The sequence below is a fragment of the Salmo salar genome, chromosome 27, assembly GCF_965601325.2.
Source record: "Salmo salar chromosome 27, fSalSal1, whole genome shotgun sequence".
Classification (NCBI taxonomy): Eukaryota; Metazoa; Chordata; class Actinopteri; order Salmoniformes; family Salmonidae; genus Salmo; species Salmo salar.
This window is the reverse complement of record NC_138317.1, coordinates 20,817,662-20,836,150: the sequence shown is the minus strand read 5'-3', so window position 1 is coordinate 20,836,150 and position 18,489 is coordinate 20,817,662. Positions and strand designations below refer to the sequence as shown.

Here is an 18,489-nt window from a genome sequence, read left to right as displayed (position 1 = left end):
GAAAGAAAGCCACATCTCTCTCCTGCTCTATTGGTTTTCATAACAACTCTCTTTCCTTGTCCAGAAGACAAAGGCACAATCCCAGTCATATTACCATAGCAACCCTTCCTAGTTGTTGCCTCTTCCTGAATGTAACAGATATTTTATTTCTGTCATATACCTCCTGCATCAGGTGCGGTGTTAGAACGAAGTTGTCCGCGAATCGTATTTTGTCAGATGTTTGAAAATGATGTTTTATTGGCTGCTTCATTACAGGAGTTGCATGCTATGTTAAGATGAATGGCCGTAATCTAAATATGACTTCTGTCATTCTGAGCACCATGTGCATATAGGCCCGGAAAATGTCAAAAAATGAACGCCAAATTAAAATCTTCCCGGTTACGTTGTCCGGCGCTACAACCCTAAAACAGTCCCACCAGATCACTTTAGAGAGGCTGTGTGATCCATCTCAGCAGAAACACAATCCTTCGTCTGGCTACTCAAAACACATGGAGGAGCTAAAACATCTCTCCAGTTGAGAATCAAGGCAGGCTCTAGTCCATGATGTGGTCACGATATTGGCAGGAGAGGTGAGGTGATTGTGTTTGAACAGGAAGTTGAGTTGTTTACACACACTGTCTGTAATCACATGGATCCCATGTGCTTGTCTCCTCTAACAGCTAGCTAGCTCATCTGACAGTCACAGAGGAGGAGGAAGGGAAGGAGGGAGGGAGGGAGGGAAAAAATAAGTAGAGGGAGGAGGTGGATAGAGAGAAAAAAAAACACTCCCTGGAAGGTGGCCAAGTATTCCCACAAAAATCTCACTCTGTGGCAGGCAGGCAGAGAGGCTGGCTGCAACCCCGAAGCCGGCGGTTTTCAAGTTGAAACGGCGCCCAGTGCTATTTTTGGACCGTGACCTGATGGAGGCACCCCAGAGACCGACAGAAGGAGGACGATGATTCAGGAACCCTCGCCTCCACCCCTCTTGCTCTCATTCTCTCCCTTTATGCCCATCTCTGCCACCAAAGAGCTGTGAATGCCGTGACCCAACGCATGAACATGTCATTGTGAGCATGCACGTGTGTGTGTGTGTAAAAGAAAAAGTTTGTGCGTCTATGGGTGCAGCCATGTGTGAGCCACAGGAGAGGTGGAGAGTGTGTCTGCGTATGTAATTCTACTCCATAGCACTGGCCATTACGAGAGTTTGTATGTGTGTATCCCTTTCTGTGAGCAACCCAGGGGGCGCAAGTCTATAGTAAAAGAAAAACGCTCAGATTTGGGGCTAGATCAAAAAGCGAGGAGGCATGTCAGGATCAGCTGACCTCCCCCACTCTGGGCACAGAACACACATCACAAGACCAGTCATCTGACAGCAGGGCTGACGGGAGGCAGGCAGGGAGGCTGAGAGGAGGCTGACGGGAGGCAGGCAGGGAGGCTGAGAGGAGGCTGACGGGAGGCAGGTAGGGAGGCTGAGCGGAGGCTGACGGGAGGCAGGTAGGGAGGCTGAGAGGAGGCTGACGGGAGGCAGGCAGGGAGGCTGAGAGGAGGCTGACGGGAGGCAGGCAGGGAGGCTGAGAGGAGGCTGACGGGAGGCAGGCAGGGAGGCTGAGAGGAGGCTGACGGGAGGCAGGCAGGGAGGCTGAGAGGAGGCTGACGGGAGGCAGGCAGGGAGGCTGAGAGGAGGCTGACGGGAGGCAGGCAGGGAGACTGAGAGGAGGCTAACGGGAGGCTGAGAGGAGGCTAACGGGAGGCTGAGAGGAGGCTGACGGGAGGCAGGCAGGGAGGCTGAGAGGAGGCTGACGGGAGGCAGGCAGGGAGGCTGAGAGGAGGCTGACGGGAGGCAGGCAGGGAGGCTGAGAGGAGGCTGACGGGAGGCAGGCAGGGAGGCTGAGAGGAGGCTGACGGGAGGCAGGCAGGGAGGCTGAGAGGAGGCTAACGGGAGATAGGCAGGGAGGCTGAGAGGAGGCAGACGGGAGGCAGGCAGGGAGGCTGAGAGGAGGCTAACGGGAGGCTGAGAGGAGGCTGACGGGAGGCAGGCAGGGAGGCTGAGAGGAGGCTGAGAGGAGGCTGACGGGAGGCAGGCAGGGAGGCTGAGAGGAGGCTGACGGGAGGCAGGCAGGGAGGCTGAGAGGAGGCTGACGGGAGGCAGGCAGGGAGGCTGAGAGGAGGCTGACGGGAGGCAGGCAGGGAAGCTGAGAGGAGGCTAATGGGAGGCAGGCAGGGAGGCTGAGAGGAGGCTAACGGGAGGCAGGCAGGGAGGCTGAGAGGAGGCTAACGGGAGAAAGGCAGGGAGGCTGACAGGAGGCAGGCAGAAAGAGAGGGGCAGCTCAGGTAAAGCAGTCATTGTAACATTCTGCCCAGGGCCCGGCCCCAGGCCTGCCTACCTACCTTCCCGAGGGCCCTGCTCAGTCTCCCTGAGAGAGAGCAAGAGAAATTCCATCCCCATCCCACCAAGGCCACAGGGTGCGAGGTTAACCCTCCCTAAGGCTGTGCTCTGTAGTCTTACCTCATTGAGAGGTCACATAGACAGGAGTCAGGACTATAGAGACATTCAGCAAGACAAGGAAGAAGGGGTCAGAGTTCACGAATCTGCATTCTTCAAATTATGCAAAAACCTGCGTTTTAATAACCCATTTCAGCTGCGTTTTAAAAAACGATTTCAGCTGCGTTTTATATTAAAAGTCAAGTGTTTTTTTTGCTTCATTAGAGTGATCACAGACGTGCAAATATAGTTTTCCTTCACAGAAAATACATTAGTGCAACATATTTTGCACAAAATAGCTTCCTTTTCATCAGATGACAACAGAATTGCAATGCTATTTGCTTGCAGCCACACAAGTAAATGAGCTTACAATGAAAAAGCAAGGTATTTTTGGCCAAAACGATGCATGGCCATTATATTTATAATGTTTAACATAGAAGAATGTAGCCATCTACATTGCCTAATGTTTTGCTTGAAGTTAATCTTGCATTTTACCAGAGAAAAGTAGACTACACCGCAAAAAGTACCAGAGAAAAGTAGACTGCACCGCAAAAAGTTCCAGAGAAAAGTAGACTGCACCGCAAAAAGTTCCAGAGAAAAGTAGACTGCACCGCAAAAAGTTCCAGAGAAAAGTAGACTGCACCCCAAAAAGTACCAGAGAAAAGTAGACTGCACCCCAAAAAGTACCAGAGAAAAGTAGACTGCACCCCAAAAAGTTCCAGAGAAATGTAGACTACACCGCAAAAAGTTCCAGAGAAAAGTAGACTGCACCGCAAAAAGTTCCAGAGAAAAGTAGACTGCACCGCAAAAAGTACCAGAGAAAAGTAGACTACACCGCAAAAAGTTCCAGAGAAAAGTAGACTACACCGCAAAAAGTACCAGAGAAAAGTAGACTACACCGCAAAAAGTTCCAGAGAAAAGTAGACTACACTGCAAAAAGTACCAGAGAAAAGTAGACTGCACCCCAAAAAGTACCAGAGAAAAGTAGACTGCACCGCAAAAAGTACCAGAGAAAAGTAGACTGCACCGCAAAAAGTACCAGAGAAAAGTAGACTGCACCGCAAAAAGTTCCAGAGAAAAGTAGACTGCACCGCAAAAAGTACCAGAGAAAAGTAGACTGCACCGCAAAAAGTTCCAGAGAAAAGTAGACTGCACCGCAAAAAGTACCAGAGAAAAGTAGACTGCACCCCAAAAAGTTCCAGAGAAAAGTAGACTACACCGCAAAAAGTTCCAGAGAAAAGTAGCTTTTATCATTTTTTTCTGAGTGAAAAACACTGAATTCTGTGTTAACACGTCCGCTGGGAAGGGAGACACTGAATGTGACGAGAGCAAAGGTCCTCCTAGCGTGGAGCTCAGACAGAACTGAATAACCAGTTCTTGCACACACACCCTCTTTAAAATTCCCCAAACCTCTCCCCCAACCAAAGTTGTTATCCCAGCACACACACACACACACACACACACACACACACACACACACACACACTCTGCCTAGCTAGTCCCACTGCAGCCAGTCATTGATTTTTTCCAAATCGATATTAGCAGCAGCAGAGAGCCCTGAGAGAGAGAACCCTGAGAGAGAGAGCCCTGAGAGAGAGAACCCTGAGAGAGAGAACCCTGAGAGAGAGAACCCTGAGAGAGAGAGCCCTGAGAGAGAGAGCCCTGAGAGAGAGAGCGAGCCCTGAGAGAGCGAGAGCGAGCCCTGAGAGAGAGAACCCTGAGAGAGAGAGCCCTGAGAGAGAGAACCCTGAGAGAGAGAGCCCTGAGAGAGAGAGCCCTGAGAGAGAGAACCCTGAGAGAGAGAGCCCTGAGAGAGAGAGCCCTGAGAGAGAGAGCGAGCCCTGAGAGAGCGAGAGCGAGCCCTGAGAGAGAGAACCCTGAGAGAGAGAGCCCTGAGAGAGAGAACCCTGAGAGAGAGAGAGCCCTGAGAGAGAGAACCCTGAGAGAGAGAGCCCTGAGAGAGAGAGCCCTGAGAGAGAGAACCCTGAGAGAGAGAGCCCTGAGAGAGAGAACCCTGAGAGAGCGAGAGCGAGCCCTGAGAGAGAGAGAGCGAGCCTTGGGAGAGAGAGAGCGAGCCCTGGGAGAGAGAGAGCGAGCCCTGAGAGAGAGAGAGAGAGAGCGAGCCCTGAGAGAGAGCGAGCGAGAGCGAGCCCTGAGAGAGAGCGAGCGAGAGCGAGCCCTGAGAGAGAGAGAGCGAGCGAGCCCTGAGAGAGAGAGAGCGAGCGAGCCCTGAGAGAGAGAGAGCGAGCGAGCCCTGAGAGAGAGAGAGCGAGCGAGCGAGCCCTGAGAGAGAGAGAGCGAGCGAGCCCTGAGAGAGAGAGAGCGAGCGAGCGAGCCCTGAGAGAGAGAGAGCGAGCGAGCCCTGAGAGAGAGCGAGCGAGCCGAGAGAGAGCGAGCGAGCCCTGAGAGAGAGAGAGCGAACCCTGAGAGAGAGAGCGAACCCTGAGAGAGAGAGCGAACCCTGAGAGAGAGAGAGCGAACCCTGAGAGAGAGAGAGCGAACCCTGAGAGAGAGAGAGCGAACCCTGAGAGAGAGAGAGCGAACCCTGAGAGAGAGAGAGCGAACCCTGAGAGAGAGAGAGCGAACCCTGAGAGAGAGAGAGCGAACCCTGAGAGAGAGAGAGAACCCTGAGAGAGAGAGAGAACCCTGAGAGAGAGAGAACCCTGAGAGAGAGAGAGAGAGAAAGAGCCCTGAGGGAGAGCGAGAGAGAAATAAAGCATTTGATTGAATTTGGAGGTAAAACATATGTTATTAAATCAATGTACACTAAAAACAAATGTGCGGTTAAAATTGGCAACAAGCAAACAGACGTCTTCTCTCAGGGACGTAGAGTGAAACAGGGCTGCTCAATAAGTCCAACACTATTTAACATCTACATTAATGAATTGGCAAAAACATTAGAAAAATCGGCAGCACCTGGTCTCACACTGCACAACACTGAAATCAAGTGTCTACTGTACGCAGATGTCCTGGCGCTGCTGTCTCCCACTAAGGAGGAGTTACAGCAGCACCTAGATCGTCTTCACAGGTTCTGTCAGACCTGGGCTCTGACCGTTAACCTAAAAAACCTAATATAATGATTTTCCAAAAAAGGTCCGGAAATTAGGATCACAAATATAAATTCTATTTAGACACAGTTCTATTAGAACACACCAAAAACTACACATATCTGGGACTAAATATCAGCAACACAGGTAGCTTTCACATGGCTGTGAACGAGCTGAGAGACATAGCAAGAAGAGCATTCTATGCCATTAAAAGGAACATTAAAATCGGAATTCCAATTAGAATCTGGCTCAAAATTTTCCAATCAAAGAACCAATTTCTCTATATGGCAGTGAAGTATGGGGTCCACGCTCTAAAAATGAATTCACCAAATGGGACAAACATCAAATTGACTGTATGGAAGACTGTATTGCAAGTGCAAAGAAAAACTCCAAATAACGCATGTAGAGCAGAATTGGGCCAATACCCCCGCCTTATTCAAATAGAAAAAAGAGCCATCAAATTTTACAACCATCTAAAAACAAGTGAGCCCAAAACATTCCATCACACAGCTCTACAATGTCAAGAGATTAGACAAGAGAAGAGTCTCCTCAGCCAGCTGGTTCTGAGGCTCAGTTCACTAACCCAAACCAACCCCATAGAGCCTCAGGACAAGACTCAGAAAATCTGACCCAACCAAATCATCACAAAGCAAAAATAAAAATATATCACCTATTGGAAAGACACCACAACAAATCTAAGTTAACTTCAATGCTATTTGGCTCTAAACAGACATTACATGGTGACAGATTGAGGAAAACACTGACTAAGTACAGACTCAGTGAGCACAGTCTGGCTATAGAGACCGGTCACCACAGGCAAACCTGGCTGCCCAGAGAGGACAGGCTGTGTTCACTCTGTTCCAGGGGAGAAGTAGAGACAGAGATGCATTTCCTATTACACTGTGACAAATACTCAGACCTAAGAGAATATATATTTCCCAAGATTATCATTCACTACAAAGAATTGGAAACTATAAAAGGTTAAGAAAAAATCTAATATTTATAGGGTGAAAAGCCAAAATGTGCAGTTTTGGCAGCCAAATATGTGTCCTCCTGCCACAACCTGAGGGACAGCCAGTGAAAAGCGCAATGTAATGTCGATAATATTTCCCATCTTGTTTTGTTTTGTTTTGTCTTGTCTTTCATACCATGTCATGTGTCTTCTCAGTCAGGTTGAGACTGGTCTACTACAATTGCTTTAAATGTATTGTTGTTCTGATTAATATTGTTGTTGTTAATGGTAATCCCATGTCCACTACTACTATTATTATTGCTGTTGGTCCAACCATTTATTTAAATATAAAAAAATATATTTTTCTATATGTATACTTTGACAATGTAAGGGAACAACACCCCCCTGAAATGGACAAAAATGAATGGGATCTTATTGGCACCGCACGAAACATATACACGATGTACAATACCACTCATTTGGACGCCGTTTCATTCAAAACATATTGCAAATGCCATATTGCAAATGCCAAGTGTAACACAGCAAAAATCCAATAGATGGCGAGCGCGCTCCACCGTAAATGTTCTTATTGCAAATCAAGTCAAGATCCAAGGGTCAAATTTTGAAAATTTGAAAAAAATGTATCTAAAGCTTATCATCCCCTTAACTTGTTATGGATAGGGGGCAGTATTTTCACGGCAGGATAAAAAAAGTACCCGATTTAATCTGATTATTACTCCTGCCCAGAAACTAGAATATGCATATAATTATTAGCTTTGGATAGAAAACACTCCAAAGTTTCTAAAACTGTTTGAATGGTGTCTGTGAGTATAACAGAACTCATTTGGCAGGCCAAAACCTGAGAACATTCCAAACAGGAAGCGCCCTCTCTGACTATTTCTTGGCCTTCTTGATCATCTCTATCCAAAACAGGGGATCTCTGCTGTAACGTGACAAAATTGATTTTAAACACCCACCAAGTTTAGCCCTCACCAAACTCGGATTTACTAGAAAGAAAAATTGGATTACCTTTGCTGTTCTTCGTCAGAATGCACTCACCGGACTTCTACTTCAATAACAAATGTTGGTTTGGTTCCAAATAATCCATAGTTATATCCAAATAGCGGCGTTTTGTTCGTGCGTTCAAGACACTATCCGAAGGGTAAAGAAGGGTGACGCGCCCAGCGCATTTCGTGACAAAAAAATTCCAAATATTCCATTACCGTACTTCGAAGCATGTCAAACGCTGTTTAAAATAAATTATGAGATTTTTCTCGTAAAAAAGCGATAATATTCCGACCGGGAAACCCTGTTTTCGTTCAAAGACGAAAAAATAAAAACATGGTGTCGGCTGATGCATGCGCCCCCAGTCTCATTGTTCTCAGATCGACCACTATCCAAATGCGCTACTGTTTTTCAGCCATGGCCTGCAAAGTCACCATTCAACGTTCTGGCGCCTTCTGAGAGCCTATGGGAGCGTTAGAAAATGTCACGTTATGCCAGAGATCCCCTGTTTTGGATAGAGATGATCAAGAAGGCCAAGAAATAGTCAGAGAGCGCGCTTCCTGTTTGGAATTTTCTCAGGTTTTGGCCTGCCAAATGAGTTCTGTTATACTTACAGACACCATTCAAACAGTTTGACACTTTAGGGTGTTTTCTATCCAAATCAAACAATTATATGCATATTCTAATTACTGGGCAGGAGTAGTAACCAGATTAAATCGGGTACGTTTTTTATCCGGACGTGCAAATACTGCCCCCTATCCCCAACAGGTTAAAATAATTATTGTGTTTTTTGTGAACGTTTATCGTGAGTAATTTAGTAAATTCACCAGAAGTGTTCGGTGGGAATGTTAGTTCTGAACGTCACATGCTAATGTAAAAAGCTGGTTTTTGATATAAATATGAACTTGATTGAACAAAACATGCATGTATTGTATAACAATGTCCTAGGAGTGTCATCGTGAAGATCATCAAAGGTTAGTGCTGCATTTAGCTGTGGTTTTGTTTTTTGTGACATTATATGCTAGCTTGAAAAATGGGTGTCTGATTATTTCTGGCTGGGTACTCTGCTGACATAATCTAATGTTTTGCTTTCGCTGTAAAGCCTTTTTGAAATCGGACAGTGTGGTTAGATAAAGGAGAGTCTTGTCTTTAAAATGGTGTAAAATAGTCATATGTTTGAAAAATTGAAGTTTTGGGATTTTTGAGTAATTTGTAATTTATGCCTATCATTGGATATTGGAGCAGGTGTTCCGCTAGCGGAACGTCTAGATGTAAGAGGTTAAATAAGTGCTTTCTAGACCATTTTCGAAATTCTTTCGATTTCTTTTGTCAATTATACATGTATAAGAACTGTATGAACATATGTCATATTTTAATGTCATCATTTTTTTTACTTGTCCATAAGGCACATGTTTTGTCCATTTGCAATATGATTTCATAGGAAGTCAAAAGTCGAAGTCAGTGAACCATTGCCAAATGCAATAAGAAATGTCCAAATGCAATATGAAAGTATTGAAAGTGCCAAATCAGGATGTTATGTCCATTTGCCATGTACGATCATAGGAAGTCGGTTTCCAAACCCAAAAGTCAGTGAACCATGTCCAAATGGCATTTATATTGCCCAAATGATATATTGCCCTATGTTAAGCCATGAATCAACCTAGATGGTCTATTTGTCATGTATGATGAGGGAGAAGTGGGACTGTTGTTTAACGATTTTTTGAAAAATGTCCAAAATGACCAGGGGCGCCCCCTATTGGATGGGCACGGGTGAGTGGTGCTCCCTACCCAACCGTAGACCCCATGCTCACCCCTAAAGGAATTAAAATCAATTTAAAAAATGTGCTTCTGATAACCCATTCCAATCACAAGGTGCGTGGCTGTCCATTTGCAATATGTTTCAATGGGCATTTACCATAACGAATTTGACATGCTCAAAAATACTGCAGAAATGCAAAATTGACTGGCCCAATGAACTCGGGATGGCCAGGCAGTGAGTGGTTCCTCTCCATCGCTCGTTGTGTTGATTTCATCATGTCCATTTGGTGATGTTTATTCACGGTTGAATGTTATTGCAAATGTACTGTCCATTTGCAATATGTTTCAATGGGCATTTACCATCACGAATTTGACATGCTCAAAAAACTGCAGGAATGCAAAATTGATTGGCCCGATGTACTCGGGATGGTCAGGCAGTGATTCGATTCTGGTTCCTGTCCATCGCTAGTTGGTGTTGATTTCAGAATGTCATTTTGGTGATGGTCTATCACTGTTTAAACATATTGCAAAATGGACAAAAGTCAGCCAGCAAGTCACTGTCCATCAGTCAATTAGATATCATTCTGACACCAAACTGATACAAACTGACATCACACCCACTTTTTCCAACTTGTTTAGAAGCCAACTATCACATATTTCAGAGCAGGCCCAAAATTCACAGCGCCTTCTGTTTAAACCATAATAAAAACATAAAACACGTAGTTACGTTCTAGCTGCGGGTCCAGTACTGACATTGTTTGTAGGCCTACCTGAGACGACCCCGAATCCTAAGTTTCGGCTCGATAGGTCATTTGGAGCCCGAGCAGCGACCTTAACCGCTTACATCTAGACGTTCCGCTAGCGGAACACCTGCTCCAATATCCAATGATAGGCGTGGCGCGAATTACAAATTCCTCAAAAATACAAAAACTTCAATTTTTCAAACATATGACTATTTTATAGCATTTTAAAGACAAGACTCTCCTTTATCTAACCACACTGTCCGATTTCAAAAAGGCTTTACAGCGAAAGCAAAACATTAGATTATGTCAGCAGAGTACCCAGCCAGAAATAATCAGACACCCATTTTTCAAGCTAGCATATAATGTCACAAAAAACAAAACCACAGCTAAATGCAGCACTAACCTTTGATGATCTTCATCAGATGACACACCTAGGACATTATGTTATACAATACATGCATGTTTTGTTCAATCAAGTTCATATTTATATCAAAAACCAGCTTTTTACATTAGCATGTGACGTTCAGAACTAGCATACCCCCCGCAAACCTCCGGTGAATTTACTAAATTACTCACGATAAACGTTCACAAACAACATAACAATTATTTTAAGAATTATAGATACAGAACTCCTTTGTGCAATCGAGGTGTTCGATTTTAAAATAGCTTTTTGGTGAAAGCACATTTTGCAATATTCTGAGTAGATGGCCCAGCCATCACGGCTAGCTATTTAGACACCCACCAAGTTTAGCCCTGACCAAACTCCGATTTACTATTAGAAAAGTTTGATTACCTTTGGTGTTCTTCATCAGAATGCACTCCCAGGACTGCAACTTCAATAACAAATGTTGGTTTGGTTCAAAATAATCCATTGTTATATCCAAATAGCGGCGTTTTGTTCGTGCGTTCAAGACACTATCCGAAGTGTAAATAAGGGTCACGAGCACGGCGCATTTCGTGACAAAAGATTTCTAAATATTCCATTACCGTACTTCGAAGCATGTCAACCGCAGTTTAAAATCAATTTTTATGCAATTTTTCTCGTAAAAAAGCGATAATATTCCGCCTGGGAAAGCGTGTATACGTACAAAGAGAGAGAAAATAAAAGCATGGGATCTCCTCGTGCACGAGCCTGAGTTTCATAGTACTGTGACCGGCCACTATCCAAACGCGCTACTGTTTTTCAGCCAGAGCCTGCAAAGCCACGATTCAGCTTTTTGCCGCCTTCTGAGAGCCCATGGGAGCCGTAGGAAGTGTCACGTAACAGCAGAGATCCCCTGTATTGGATAGAGATAATCAAGAAGGGCAAGAAATGGTCAGACAGGGCACTTGCTGTAAGGAATCTTCTCAGGTTTTGGACTGCCAAATGAGTTCTGTTATACTCACAGACACCATTCAAACAGTTTTATAAACTTTGGAGTGTTTTCTATCCAAAGCTAATAATTATATGCATATTGTAGTTTCTGGGCAGGAGTAATAATCAGATTAAATCGGGTATGTTTTTTATCCGGCCGTGAAAATACTGCCCCCTAGCCATAACAGGTTAATTGGTGCTGAAAATCCACATTTTCCGGGCGTTGCTACGGGGTCCTTGAATGAGCTATCGGACAGAAACGTTAGGGTCCGCCTCTATGGGCCGAGGCAGTTTCAATGCACCTAGTCTTGCGACTCTGGGACTTTTCTAAATGTCATCATTTTCGTGATGGTCAAAATCAATTGAAGTTATTGCAAATGTATGAGGCTGTTTCTCGGTCTGAGAAACTTCTAGAGCCACATAACTCACCGTGCACTATCGACTTGAGCTCTAGAACAGGTTTCTAAAGTTTCAGAGCTCTAGGTCTGACGGTTCTTTGATAGTTCGAACAAAGGTAACTATTGCAGGCTCTGTGTATCTCTAAGCCCTGCACTGTCACACTCCATCCTTGCTCTGTGTGTGTGTGTGTGAGTTTTTCTTGGAAATCTGATGGGTGAAATGACTGTCTTTAAGTCTTTACGTTAAGAACTGACTGATTTACACAGGGTTGAATGCACTATTTATCACAAACTGCAGGTTGTGTATAGAAAAACACTTTTAGGGTGATTTTAACCACTTCTGGTTGCTCCAGGAAGCTTAGAATCGACACAGGTAGACCTCATATTGGCCTGATGGATTGTCATCGAAGACAGGTTCATAAGGCATTCATAACCCACATAGGCTTCAGGTTGAATTTAGGGGAGCAGGCAATGTATTCCTATGGGGTAAGAAGTCATTGCCAACTGTTTGATGTAAACACCTTATTTTCACTGTTAAGGGTTAATGCCACACGGTCAAGGTTAGGCTTGCACAGATCGGGAGGACCTCAGGAACGTTCATGAGGTTGAATTGTGCTTCTAACCCTAACGGTTCCCCCCGCTGTCACCCAAAAGCACCTGAAATTTAGCACCAGGCTTCATTTTGGGCCTATTTTCTTTCACGGTTGCTGCGCTTAGACCGAGCGAGTTACGGTCAAGCGGGGCATCTCGTTGAACTCGGCACTGCCTAGAGATTATGGTACCTCCATTGCAGGCTCTGTGTGTCTTTAAGCTCCGCGCTGTGTCACTCCATCCTTTGTGTGTGTGTGTGTTTTTTCTTTGACATCTGTTGGGATAAATGACTGATTTCCAGTTCATGAGGGTTGCCTAATCACACATTTGAAGTTTTGGAAAGATGCAACTTTTTTTAACCCTTCGAAACAGCCCCTTTGACCCCAATTTAAGGCACTTCCGGTTGGCACAGGAAGCTAAAAGTAAACATATCCTCATTGGGGTAGGCTTTTACAGAATCCTGAGTTTTAAGTCTTTACGTTAAGAATTGGCTGATTTACACAGGGTTGAATGCAGTGATATTCACAAACTGCAGGTTGGGTACATCAAAACACCTTTAGGGTGAATTTAACCACTTCTGGTTGCTCCAGGAACCTTAGAATCGACACATAGTGGCCTGATGAATTGTCATCGAAGACAGGTTCATAAGGCATTCATAACCCACATAGGTTTCAGGTTGAATTTAGGGGAGCAGGCAATGTATTCCTATGGGGAGAAGAAGTCATTGCAAACTGTTTGATGTAAACACCTTCTTTTCACTGTTAAGGGTTAATGCCACATGGTCAAGGTGAGGCTTCTAACCCTAACGGTTCTGCCGCTGTCCCGCCAAAAGCGCCTGAAATTTAGGGCCAGGCTTCATTATGGGCCTACTTTTTTTCACGTTCGCTGAGCTCAGACCGAGCGAACTACGGTCAAGCGGGGCATCTCGTTGAACTCGGCACTGCCTAGAGATTATGGTAATGCCATTGCAGGCTCTGTGTGTCTTTAAGCCCCGCACTGTGACACTCCATCCTTGCTGTGTGTGTGTGTGTGTGTGTGTGTGTGTGTGTGTGTGTGTGTGTGTGTGTGTGTGTGTGTGTGTGTGTGTGTGAGAGAGAGAGCTTTTCTTTGACATCTGTTGGGAGAAATTACTGATTTACAGTTCATGAGGGTTGCCTAATCACACATATGAAGTTTTGGAAAGATCTGACCTTTTTAACCCTTCGAAACAGCCCATGACACCATTTTAAGGCACTTCCGGTTTACACAGGAAGCTGAAAGGGAACACATATCCTCCTTGGGGTAGGCTCTCATAGAATATTGAGTTTTACGTCTTTACGTTAAGAACTGACTTATTTACAGAGGGTTGATTGAGTGTGTTATTTCAGAAAATCACAGAAATCTCGCAGAGCTCCGAAACCCGCCTTAACGGATTCATCTGAACACGCTGCAACTGGATCTAGCTTTTTGGGCGAAAAAATATAATTTTTTTGAACATCACCAATTGTACATTGTACAATTTCTCTTAAATTACAATAGATAAATGTCTGGTTCTTTTTTTCCTGACACCGTAGGTTCATGTACTTTGACATGAAGCGGTCAAATTAGCGATCTATTTTCGTTTTTGATCTTTAAATCCCACTCAAAAAGCGTTGAGGCCTCGACGCCATCTTGTTCGGGGCTAACTGCCCATTATGCCAAACCTATGCTCACCAAGTTTCGTCTTCTAAGTCTTTTCCGTTTAGGAGAAAAGGCCATGTCGTGATTGGTGATGTTTTGTACATTAGCAATATGACTACATTCGCCATCTGATGGTATTCTCCGGGACAGCGGAAAAATGACCAAAATGTGAAAATTTTATAGAACGGAAACCGAATGTCCGAGAGACTTCGTTCGATGACTTCCGGGAAGATCTGGCCCCGGTGCATGGCCCACCGCCGTCCGCGAATTTTACAAACATTCGTGGATGTCTAGTAAGGGACCGTACATTTGCAATATGGAGTTTCTCATCAATCATACAGCAAATGCCAAAATGTGCCTTTCATGTATGTAAGTAATAATGAACTTACATGTCAATAAAGTCAATTGAATTGAGAGAGAGAGCGCGAGCGCAGAGAGAGAGAGCGCAAAGAGAGAGAGAGCGCAGAGAGAAAGAGAGCGAGCGGAGAGAGAAAGAGCGAGAGCAGAGAAAGAGCGAGAGCAGAGAGAGAGCGAGCGCACAGAGAGAGAGAGCGAGCGCACAGAGAGAGAGCGAGCGAGCGCAGAGAAAGAGAGAGAGAGCGAGCGCAAAGAGAGAGAGCGAGCGCAGAGAGAGAGAGCGAGCGCAGAGAGAGAGCGAGCACAGAGAGAGAGAGAGCGAGAGAGCGAGCGCAGAGAGAGCAAGCGCAGAGAAAGAGAGAGCGAGCGCAGAGAGAGAGAGCGAGCGCAGAGAGAGAGAGAGAGAGCGCAGAGAGAGAGAGAGCGAGCGAGCACAGAGAGAGAGCGAGAGAGAGCGAGCGAGAGAGCGAGCGCAGAGAGAGAGAGTGAGCGCAGAGAGAGAGCGCGAGCGAGCACAGAGAGAGAGCGAGCGAGCACAGAGAGAGAGAGCGAGAGGAGAGCGAGCGCAGAGAGAGAGAGCGAGCGCAGAGAGAGAGAGCGAGCGCAGAGAGAGAGAGAGCGAGCGCAGACAGAGAGAGAGAGAACGAGAGAGAACGAGAGAGCGAGTGCAGAGAGAGAGAGAGCGCAGAGAGAGAGCGAGCGCAGAGAGAGAGAGCGAGCGCAGAGAGAGAGAGCGAGCACAGAGAGAGAGAGAGAGCGAGAGCGAGCACAGAGAGAGCGAGCGCAGAGAGAGAGAGAACGAGAGAGCGAGCGCAGAGAGACAGAGAGCGAGCGCAGAGAGAGAGAGAGAGAGCGCAGAGAGAGAGAGAGAGAGCGCAGAGAGAGAGAGAGAGAGCGCAGAGAGAGAGAGCGAGCGAGCACAGAGAGAGAGCGAGAGAGAGAGCGCGAGCGAGAGCGAGCGCAGAGAGAGAGAGAGTGAGCGCAGAGAGAGAGAACGAGAGAGCGAGCGCAGAGAGAGAGCGAGCGCAGAGAGAGAGAGAGCGCAGAGAGAGAGAGAGCGCAGAGAGAGAGAGAGAGCGCAGAGAGAGAGAGAGAGCGCAGAGAGAGAGAGAGCGAGCGAGCACAGAGAGAGAGCGAGAGAGAGCGAGTGCGAGCGAGAGCGAGCGCAGAGAGAGAGAGAGTGAGCGCAGAGAGAGAGCGAGCGAGCACAGAGAGAGAGAGCGAGAGAGCGAGAGAGAGCGAGCGCAGAGAGAGAGAGCGAGCGCAGACAGAGAGAGAGAGAGAGAGAACGAGAGAACGAGAGAGCGAGCGCAGAGAGAGAGCGAGCGCAGAGAGAGAGAGAGAGCAGAGAGAGAGAGAGAGCAGAGAGAGAGAGCGCAGAGAGAGAGAGAGAGCGAGCACAGAGAGCGAGAGAGAGAGAGCGAGCACAGAGAGAGAGAGAGAGAGAGCGAGCACAGAGAGCGAGCAGAGAGAGAGCGATCACAGGGAGAGAGAGAGCAGAGAGAAAGAGCGAGCGCAGAGAGAGAGCGAGCGCAGAGAGAGAGAGAGCGCAGAGAGAGCGAGCGCAGAGAGAGCGAGGCGAGAGAGAGCGAGGCGAGAGAGAGAGAGCACAGAGAGAGAACAGAGAGAGAGAGAGCACAGAGAGAGAGAGCGAGAGCAGAGAAAGAGAGCGAGCGTAGAGAGAGCGGGCGAGCGCAGAGAAAGAAAGAGCAAGCGCAGAGAGAGAGAGAGAGCGAGCACAGAGAGAGAGAGAGAGCGAGCACAGAGAGAGAGAGAGAGCGAGCACAGAGAGAGAGAGAGCGAGCACAGAGAGAGAGAGAGCGAGCACAGAGAGAGAGAGAGCGAGCGCAGAGAGAGAGCGAGCGCAGAGAGAGAGCGAGCGCAGAGAGAGAGCGAGCGCAGAGAGAGAGCGAGCGAGCGCAGAGAGAGAGCGAGCGCAGAGAGAGAGCGAGAGCAGAGAGAGAGCGAGAGCAGAGAAAGAGAGCGAGCGTAGAGAGAGCGGGCGAGCGCAGAGAAAGACTGAGCGAGCAAAGAAAAAGAAAGAGGGAGCGCAGAGAAAGAGCGAGCGCAGAGAAAGAGTCGCGAGCGCAGAGAGAGAGTCTCGAGCGCAGAGAGAGAGTCGCGAGCGCAGAGAGTCACGAGCGCAGAGAGAGTCGCGAGCGCAGAGAGTCGCAAGCGCAGAGAGAGAGAGTCGCGAGCGCAGAGGGAGAGAGTCGCGAGCGCAGAGAGAGAGCGAGAGCGAGCGCATAGAGAGAGCGAGAGCGAGCGCATAGAGAGAGCGAGAGCGAGCGCAGAGAGAGAGCGAGAGCGAGCGCAGAGAGAGAGCGAGCGCAGAGAGAGAGCGAGAGCGAGCGCAGAGAGAGAGCGAGCGCAGAGAGAGAGCGAGCGCAGAGAGAGAGCGAGCGCAGAGAGAGAGCGAGAGCGAGCGCAGAGAGAGAGCGAGAGCGAGCGCAGAGAGCGAGCGCAGAGAGCGAGCGCAGAGAGCGAGCGCAGAGAGACGAGAGCGCAGAGCGAGCGCAGAGCGAGCGCAGAGAGAGCGAGAGCGAGCGCAGAGAGAGAGCGAGAGCGAGCGCAGAGAGAGAGCGAGAGCGAGCGCAGAGAGAGAGCGAGAGCGAGCGCAGAGAGAGAGCGAGCGCAGAGAGAGCGAGCGCAGAGAGAGCGAGCGCAGAGAGAGAGAGCACAGAGAGAGAGCGAGCGCAGAGAGCGCAGAGAGAGAGAGCGCAGAGAGAGAGTGAGCGCAGAAAGAGAGAGAGCAGAGAGAGAGCGAGCGCAGAAAGAGAGAGAGCGAGCGCAGAAAGAGAGCGAGCGGAGAAAGAGAGAGCGAGAGCAGAAAGAGAGAGAGCGAGCGCAGAAAGAGAGAGAGCGAGCGAAGAAAGAGAGAGCGCGAACGCAGAAAGAGAGAGCGCGAACGCAGAAAGAGAGAGCGAGAGCAGAGCGAGCGAGCGCAGAGAGAGAGCGAGCGCAGAAGAGAGAGTGAGCGCAGAAAGAGAGAGTGAGCGCAGAAAGAGAGAGAGTGAGCGCAGAAAGCGACAGCGAGAGCAGAGAGAGCGAGAGCAGAGAGAGCGAGAGCAGAGAGAGAGCGAGAGCAGAGAGAGAGCGAGAGCAGAGAGAGAGCGAGAGCAGAGAGAGAGTGAGCGCAGAAAGAGAGAGCGAGCGCAGAAAGAGAGAGAGCGACAGCAGAGAGAGAGAGCGAGCACAAAGAGAGAGCGAGTGCAGAAAGAGAGAGAGCGAGCGCAGAGAGAGAAAGAAAGCAGAGGAAGTGAGAGAGCAGATCGAGCGAGAGTGCACAGAGAGAGACAGGCAGAGAGAGAGCGAACGCAGAAAGAGAGAGAGCGAGCGCAGAGAGAGAGAAAGCAGAGCAAGTGAGAGAGCAGAGCGAGCACAGAGAGAGAGCGCAGAGAGAGAGCGAGCGCAGAAAGAAAGAGCGAGCACAGAGAGAGAGCGAGCGCAGAGAGAGAGAGAGCGAGCGCAGAGAGAGAGAGCGAGCGCAGAGAGAGAGAGCGAGTGCAGAAAGAGAGCGAGCGAGAGCAGAGCGAGCGCAGAAAGAGAGAGAGCGAGCGCAGAAAGAGAGAGAGCGAGTGCAGAAAGAGACAGCGAGAGCAGAGAGAGCGAGAGCAGAGAGAGAGCAGAGAGAGAGAGCGAGCGCAGAAAGAGAGCGAGCGCAGAAAGAGAGCGAGCGCAGAAAGAGAGCGAGCGTAGAGAGAGAGAGAGAGCGAGCGCAGAAAGAGAGAGCGAGCGCAGAGAGAGCGAGCGCAGAAAGAGAGAGCGAGCGCAGAAAGAAAGAGCGAGCGCAGAAAGAGAGAGCGAGCCCCGAAAGAGAGCGAGCGCAGAAAGAGAGAGCGAGCGCAGAAAGTGAGAGCGAGCGCAGAGAGAAAGAGCGAGCGCAGAGAAAGAGCGAGCACAGAGAGAGAAAGCGAGCCCTGAGAGGGCGAGAGAGAGAGAGCCCTGAGAAGGAGAGAGCCCTGAGATGGAGAGCCCTGAGAAGGAGAGAGCCCTGAGAAGGAGAGAGCCCTGAGAGGGAGAGAGCCCTGAGAGGGAGAGAGCCCTGAGAGGGAGAGAGCCCTGAGAGGGAGAGAGAAAGCGAGCCCTGAGAGAGAGCACAGAGAAAGAGAGCGAGCCCTGAGAGATAGCGAGCCCTGAGAGATAGCGAGAGAGAAAGCAAGC

The 18,489-nt window shown here is 48.2% G+C and overlaps 1 protein-coding gene across 2 annotated transcripts in view; it reads right to left on the bottom strand.

The window, feature by feature from the left end:
- The window catches only part of LOC106588635 (AT-rich interactive domain-containing protein 1A), a 171,707-nt gene that overhangs the window by 30,481 nt on the left and 122,737 nt on the right, over positions 1–18,489 (bottom strand). The window lies entirely within an intron of this gene.